This window comes from Seriola aureovittata, chromosome 23, assembly GCF_021018895.1.
Source record: "Seriola aureovittata isolate HTS-2021-v1 ecotype China chromosome 23, ASM2101889v1, whole genome shotgun sequence".
In the NCBI taxonomy this organism is placed as follows: domain Eukaryota; kingdom Metazoa; phylum Chordata; class Actinopteri; order Carangiformes; family Carangidae; genus Seriola; species Seriola aureovittata.
The window spans coordinates 10652280-10660334 of NC_079386.1; positions in this window are offsets into that span (position 1 = coordinate 10652280).

Consider the following 8055-nt stretch of genomic DNA (forward strand, 5'->3'; position numbering starts at 1 on the left):
TTTGTGCAGTGTGTTGACTTTAAACTGAATTATATCAGGACGACAGCGATTAGAAAAAAAAGGGATTTCCAGAGAAGACTTTTTTTTTTTTTTTTTTTTTTTTTTTTATATATATATATATATATATATATATCTTTCTTCAGTGTATTTATTTCATATTATTCTTATGGTGCATTTGTTTCCAGGTTATAAGTTATAGTTTGTTCTTTTAGAAAGTGTGAATCTCTGTCATCACAGTAACAAGGTTAAAGTTGAGCTGTTTCCTCTGCACTGCTAAAGTCAGGGAGAATTCTTCAACTCTAATGTTCAAAAGCTTGAAAATGGCTCCAGGTTACTTTACATGCTTCCTAACGAATGAACAGAGCGTGTCGGGTCTAATTACTCATCTAATTTCAGTTTGAAGTCAGAAACTCGTTTCCATCAACAGGTCACTTCCCTGCATTCATTTATTCATGTATTCTCTTTAGCTGCAGTTGCATCATGAGCAGCTGCTGCCTCAGCCTGTCTGTGTCGGCCGTTATCATCAGGTTCCTCTATCCAAGTGTTAAATTGTCACTTCTCTTCGTATCTGCGTTGCAAACTTGTAACTTTACAGTTTTCCCCAGTCAGTGACTTTCTGTCTGATTCTTTACTGTTCGTTTGCTGCACTAAAAACCCTGAACTGAACTTTAAAGAGTTTTTAAAAAGTCAAATCACTGCACACTGCAGAGTTTGTCTCTTGAAATCACATTTAGACCTTTAAAGTTTGTGAACTAGTCTCAGGCTTTTCCTGCTCATCAAAGGCCTGAACTCCTGTTGAAACATTTCTTCATAAAGTAGTTTTGCTCAGACTGATTTAGTTTATTTACTGAAATTAATGTCACTGGGATTATTAATTATTAGAAATATTGACGCTGCAAAAGTCTGCTGTTAACTTGAGTAAAAATGCAGAAAATGAAAACAGTAATTTAACCCTAAACTGAGGGGATTATAAAATATTATTTTCAAATATAATTCTTATAATAAAATATTTGATTTGAAAATATGTGAGCCAGTTCGAAGTGAAAATTCTTGTATTTTTTTTATTTATTTTTTTTATACCGCTGGCGTTTCTGCTAAAAACATGGCACCAGATGTATTAAAACAGCAGGAGGTCATCTGTGGTGAACCACAGGTCAAACCCGGACACTGGTTGTTTGTTTGTTTCTTTATTGCCGTCACTTCATGTCAGAACCTAGTAAAAATACGAAACTGTATCATGTCACTTTGGTTCATGTTTGCAGAGTCTCACAGATTCAAGCGGCGCAGAAAAGAACATCAACGCGAGATTCTCCTCTAAACTAAAATATAACATTAAAAACATAAACATGTTAGATTTTGGGTTAATATATCAAGATTGAAAGGCAAGGCAACTTCATGCAGCAGACTTATTCTCTAGTGCGACATGAACATGTATAAGTGATAATTCCTGTTACACCACAAACAACTGATTTCAGGAGCGTATTTAAACATATGCACAACTAACTGAGATCAAACACTAGAAGTTTATCATTTGAATCCTACAGCCTGATACTGAAAAAGTCATGGTAACATTTCATTTCATAAGAGACTTAAGCGCAAAAAGGTAATGATGAAGATATACATGGCTTCTTGGTTTAAGTGTGTTTTCAGTAGGTCTGACCGACAGAAAAGTACAGCTATTACAATTATTCATTTATTTTAAATCACTTTTTGTTTTGCTCCTACTGGACTGTGGATCTCTTGTATATTGCGGAAATAATAAACAAAAACAAAGTTACAAAATAGTTTGACTAATTTAAAAAAGAAATTTGTATAGAATGAGGTAGAAACTTTTCTTTATAGTAGAAAGACAATCAATGACAGGCTGAGCTCCTGCAAATGTAGCTACACACTGAGCACTTATTGTTGATCAATTTACACATCATCAGCTGCGTGTAGCAAGATGTGCATTTCCACACCACACAAGAAAATCTGAGCCAAGATTCTTCAGGGAAACAAAAAAACAAAACAAAAACACACACACACACACACACACACACACACACACACACAGTACCAATAAGGTGGCTCAGGTCAAAGCTAATGAAGTCATCACAGTGACAGTACTGGCTGATTCATCTCTCTGGTGTTAATCTGCTTCCATAATAACGTAACGCAGCTTGACAGTCTTAGTGCCGTCACATCCATCTCTGACCGAAAAAAGGGTCTGACTTTTTTTTTTTTTTTATTTTGAAGAAAGGGAGTAAGTGTTTCCTAAGAACTGACAGAATTTTTGTTGCAGGTGGAAAACACAGTCACTATCTGTTTTTCTTGAGAGCACATGAGCGTCGCTGAGTAATGCATCTCTGCAGAAAGGGAGAGAGAGAAATAAGAGAAATGTGTATTTAGGTGGACTTGCATCAGTGCTTCTGGAGAGATTTCTCCTAAAGGGCCCAGCAAGCTGCACTTACACACCGTTTCCGGGTCACTTCCCCCTTCAGTGCTGGAGCCTCTCACTGCTTTCTCCCTGTCACAGCCATTCAAGGCCCCGTCGCTGTTAACCTGTTCACTCAACCACTTAGTCTGCCTGCAAATCTGCTGTTTTCTCCACTAAATTCCTGTCTACCTTTGCTGTGAATGTAGCGTTGTACTGTATCTCATTATTCCTCGCAGGGGAAATGAGCAGTTGTTGCTCTGATGGAATATTTCTTGGAAAAGTTAAGTCTAAAATTTGGAAATAAAAAGACGAAAAGAAAGAGAAACAGACTGATTTTTGATGTTTAAAAATCAAGTGATAATTCAAAAGACACAAAAAGTGACTTTAAGAATTAAGAAATTTGTATATAACACACAATTTTTTTACTTTTTCACTAAGGGTTTTTGCAGCAGTGTATTCTAACACATTTTAACAAGGCTGCTTTAAAGTGAAGTTTTCCCTCTTGTTTTTGCTTGTAACTGAGAGAAAGTTCCAATTGCAGGATTCAGTGTAATAATCATAAGTACTCATGTAATTTTGAGCACATTTACAAGTAAAAGCAGCAACTATAAACTATTGCAAATCCTTATAAGCCTTTAACACCACACAGTTGGGCTGGATTTAGCATCTCTTTGTCCAACAAACTGGCAGGAGCCCTTTGAAAATCCATATCAGAAATTATTATCATCATTATTGTAGCTTCATTGCTTTCATGTTTATACTATTTATGCTAATTTAATGCCACGGTAGTCAGAATAATTCATTCAGATAAATATGCTACCTATCATCAGCCAAGGTGTATTAAAACATTTAAAGAAGTAGTAATATCACATTTTTGCAGCCATGTTTACTGTTGTGATGTGTTGGTGGCAAAACGATGGAATAAACAAATTATTTCTTATAATGCACTGAAACCGAATACAAAGTGTAAGGCTTTATGTGTGTATTCATCGAATTGTGGGTGTTTGTCGAATACACATCAGTCACATCTGGGGACTGTCCGTCTGTGGACAAAAAAAATCCAGTCCGCACAAAGTTACCTGCTTATTTACACGGAATATTAAATGTGTCACACAGGTGCACTTGAAAAATAGTAGCTGTAAAACTTTCAGATTTTATAAAGTATGCGCTGCAAGCCTGCATATTCAGGCACAGTGTTACATTAGTAATATTTGTAAATTATTTATATATTTTGAATTAAGGTCAGATTTAAAAAAAAAGAAAATGGTGATCTTCCATCCATTTTTCAAATTATTTATATCAAGACGTCAAATATACATGGCCAGTCCTACAGCCAAGTGTTAGCACTGACATTATGGAATATTATATCACTTTTAACAGTGCGTTTGAAAATATAGTGTAGGTTTGAACTTGTAGACTGTGTTGTAAGTGCAGATGTTCAGATCCGTTCTTCCAGGCTTCATTTTGGAAATGATAAGATGTTTCAGTTTCTACCTGTAAACTCTGGTTTGCAAATTTGTGCATTTAGCTCGAGTTTACAGACAGTAACCTGAAGGTTAGTCACTTAGTCAGTCGAGACCTGAATACACAAATATGTAAATGTACACGCTTGCAAAACTAAGAATGTGTATAATATTCCCTAATTTGAGGGTTAACAGATTTTCAAAGGTTTAAGAGTGAGAGTGTGTGTGTGTGTGTGTGGTGTGTGTGTGTGTGTGTGTGTGTGTGTGTGTGTGTGTAAATTTGATGTATATTCACATAAATTAATAAACAGCTTCAGTTACAGATGGAAAATAACCGTTTTGAATGTTTCTCATTTGATCATAATTCAAAATAAATAGTAAATAAACAAATGTAACACTAATAATAATGAAAGGATATTAATTCCGATTTTGCTGTTTAGTTGTGTTCATTCTGTGTTATGTGCTGGTTTGTTTACATTTGGATTAAAGGTTAGAATTATCTTGTCTTAAACGTAGGGTGAAGGTTTATAAATGGAGCAGTTATGGTTACCATCATAAGAGAATGAATGGAAGTGAACACAAATGTCCTCACAAGTGTAGTACTGCAGGTCTGTGTGCACTGAAGTGCCCGCCTGGCGCGTCTTGGAGTGTGTGCGATGGGTGGTGGGGGTTGGGGTGGGGGTGGGGCTCGGGTGGGGTTTACAGTCGCCAGACTTCCTGACTCTCCCGCTGTCGGACACTTGTGAACGCAGCGTTGGCTCTTTGTGTCTCAGCACTCTGCTCTGCAACCACAAGGTTCAAATGACCCCACCGGCTTCTAGCAGTCTGCCCCGAGCCCGGCTGAGAAGCCCCCAGCCTCGTCTGTCAGAGGCGAAGAAAAATCCATTAAAATCTCAACCTGATCAAAAAGACGCCCAAAGCCAAGACACCATATGCACTCATTTAGGGCTATCGATGACTGGCGAGCGTTGTGGGGTAGTTTAATACATACGATTGACTTACTGCCAACAGTGGCAACAAAGACGGTTTTTCTACCAAACGAAATAGAGCTGCGAGTCTGGCAGAGTTATTCTGGGCTGATGTGCAGCTCAAGGCCATCCAGAGCTGTCAGCACGTTTCTCCAGTTTGACCATCAGTAACCCACACAGCACATGGTTTCCATTCAACGCTCAACGTATGAATGCTGAGCGCCATTGTTTGAAAACACTGATCCCGAATTGCAAGTGATAATGTGGCCCCAATAAGTGAGTGTGGTGGGGGTTTCTCTCATGCCACTAGCATGCAAATGTGGCGATGTGACCCGAACGCCGTGGCTTCGTGTTAACCTCAGAGCTCCCATTAGACGACCCTGTGAAGTTTGGATAAGTCGTTTTAAATCATGTTGAGAACACAGAGAAAGTAAATGGAGCCCAGTGTTTGTACACACTGCAATCACAGCCGTACCTCTTTGTGTACTACGCTTCAATGTGTGTCGGCGAAAGGATCATCCTCTTGTCTGCGACTCAAAGAGGTTGACATGTTGTCAGATCCAATTTCACCTACTTAACACAGAGTGACAGCTTTGATTGAGATTTCCATATCAATCGTTCACCACTGGCCTTGTTCGTAACTGGACCCGAACGTATGAATAGTTGTTTAATAACCCCGTTAATGACCCATTAATCTACATCCACACTACTTGGCAGCGCACACTGAAAAACAGGCCTGTTTTGCCGTGAGCTTTCTTTGTGCAATCTCAGACGGGCTTTATAATTACTACCAATTAATGTTGGAGCTGCCTCCAGATAGGCTGGATCTGACGCAGCAGCGGCTACTAACCGAGTTTCATTTTTATTTTTTTTTCCTAACATGATGTATTAGAGCTGAACGGTAACTGCTGTAAAATACTATAACTGCTTATTCAGCCTATAAATCTTGGCACATATACAGGAGTGAACAGTGGAGTGTGACAGGAAACAGAGATAATGATAAGAGTAGTTTGAAAGGATGCTAAACAGGCCTGCTTTTATACTGAAATGAACAAAACTGTTAAAACGATCCACAGACCGAACTTACACAGAACTCAGAACCCTAACTTCATCACGTTCAAAATGATGATGCGTTCACTTCACTTAAAAAAAAAAAAAAAAAAAAGCAAAACAAAGAAAAAACTAAATGAGCTTCAGAGTCGTTTTACTGAACAAATTATTTAAGTCTTTTCTACTGCAAAGAAGGTGCCAGCAGCTTGTTACAACCCAGTTACTTTTTATAGTGAGACGACCTCTAGTGGCCGTGGTAATTATGACGGGAGGAGGCAGGTGAAGGAGCGATTAAGGTCAGGGGGGGTCGAAATGGATGGACGGGTCCCGTGTGAAGGTGATGGTCAACATGTTATCCGTGGTCATTGCACAACCTTAACTACATGTTTATTACTGTAACTATGACAACGCAGTTCCTCTAACCAAAAATCCAAACCACAATCTTGTCCTTTTCCTAACCAAGCATTTTGTTGTGCTCAGACCCAACCAGACCATGACTGTTCCATAACATTAACCACATGTTTATTATGGTTTCCATGACGACAAAGGTCAGGGACACAGGTACACATGCTGCTGGTTCACCTATGGGTCCTACCTGAGTGCAGGGACAAATGACTTACATGGTGTTTTAAATTGGTGGACATGAATATCAAGAGGATCAAGAATAATTGTCGAAAACATTTTTCTGAATTTTTGTGTTTATAATGCACCTTGCGTGGATGAGCGAGCTCCAGGTAATAAAATCCTCTCTCTGACCTCCGGACGACCACTGACCAATAACTTGCATCATAATGTTGAACAACGTGCAACATGTGAACTGGATTCAAACTCGCCATGCTGTGTACATCGTTTCGCTTGACCCACTGATTCAACAGGAAATCCTGAAAGAGCCTAATTTTTAATCCTTAATTTATTTCTCAGCCAAAGCAATTTCCTTTCAATTGTGACATAATCCTCAAGTGAGATTAAATTTCAGTTTTAGTATTGTTGCTTTCTTCTGCATGTCTCAGAACAACTCCCTCTGGTATTAGAAAATAAAAATTATTTTTAAAAAATTCTTCTATTTGCATTGTATCCAGTCAATTCAACTTGTGAAATGTGAAGCTTTTTTCACATTCTAGACCTTGAATGTACCTCTAATCAATATTATGGTTTTGATTATTCTTTCTGGTGCCACTTTCTACGGTGGCCCTGAGAGCTCAACGCACTGCAACAAAAGAAAACAAACGAACAGATTTTGTGTGATTATTTTTTGCCTTGATTCTGATGGAGAGAGAGAGAGGATGTGTTCCCAGAGAGGAGGTGTTTCCAGTGGACACAGGTGTAGGGGTGGTGGTGGGGGGGGGGGGGGGGCATGAAGGTGTAATCCTAACCGCATTGGCTCGGGTTCGAGATCCGTGGCCCTGTGCACCATATCATCCTCTCTCTCTCTATTCGGAATCAAGGCAAAAAATAACTTAGTTATCAAGTTATTTATTTAAATTATTTTTATTGTTAACTTAATAACCAAGTTATTTTCTGCCTTGATTAAGTTATTGAGAGTGAGAGAGAGAGAGGATGATATGGTGCACAGGGCCACGGGTGTCGAACCCGAGGCGCTGCGGTTAGGATTACACCTTCATGCCCCACCCCCCCACCCCTACACCTGTGTCCACTGGAAACACCTCCTCTCTGGGAACACATCCTCTCTCTCTCTCTCTCCATCAGAATCAAGGCAAAAAATAACTTAAATAAATAAATAAAGTGATGAACCAGGCTGTGATGCACTTTTTATCCAGTGCTCTTAACTTCAAAAGTCACAATTGGGCACTGAAGAAGTCCCAGTCAGGTTCATCACTTTTTAATGTCCCATGGAAACACTTCCGTCGTGTTGTAGGACTGAATTTACAGCACGTTTGTGTATTTACACGTGTTTTCTTAAGTTGCAGTGCGTCGAGCTCTTAGGGCCACCGCAACTTTCTAATAATTATACCCTTTATCAAAAGCAAGCCAGGCTGTTGAAAATTCCCTTTGGCAAGTGTTGTGCTAGTGTGAAAACTATTTATTTCTTGAATAATTCAGTGGGTTTTTAGATGGTTATTAAACAAGTAGGTCTCAACCAATAAAAATGAAAAAATATCACAAACTGGGGATACTTGATTCTCACTGGTGACAAAAG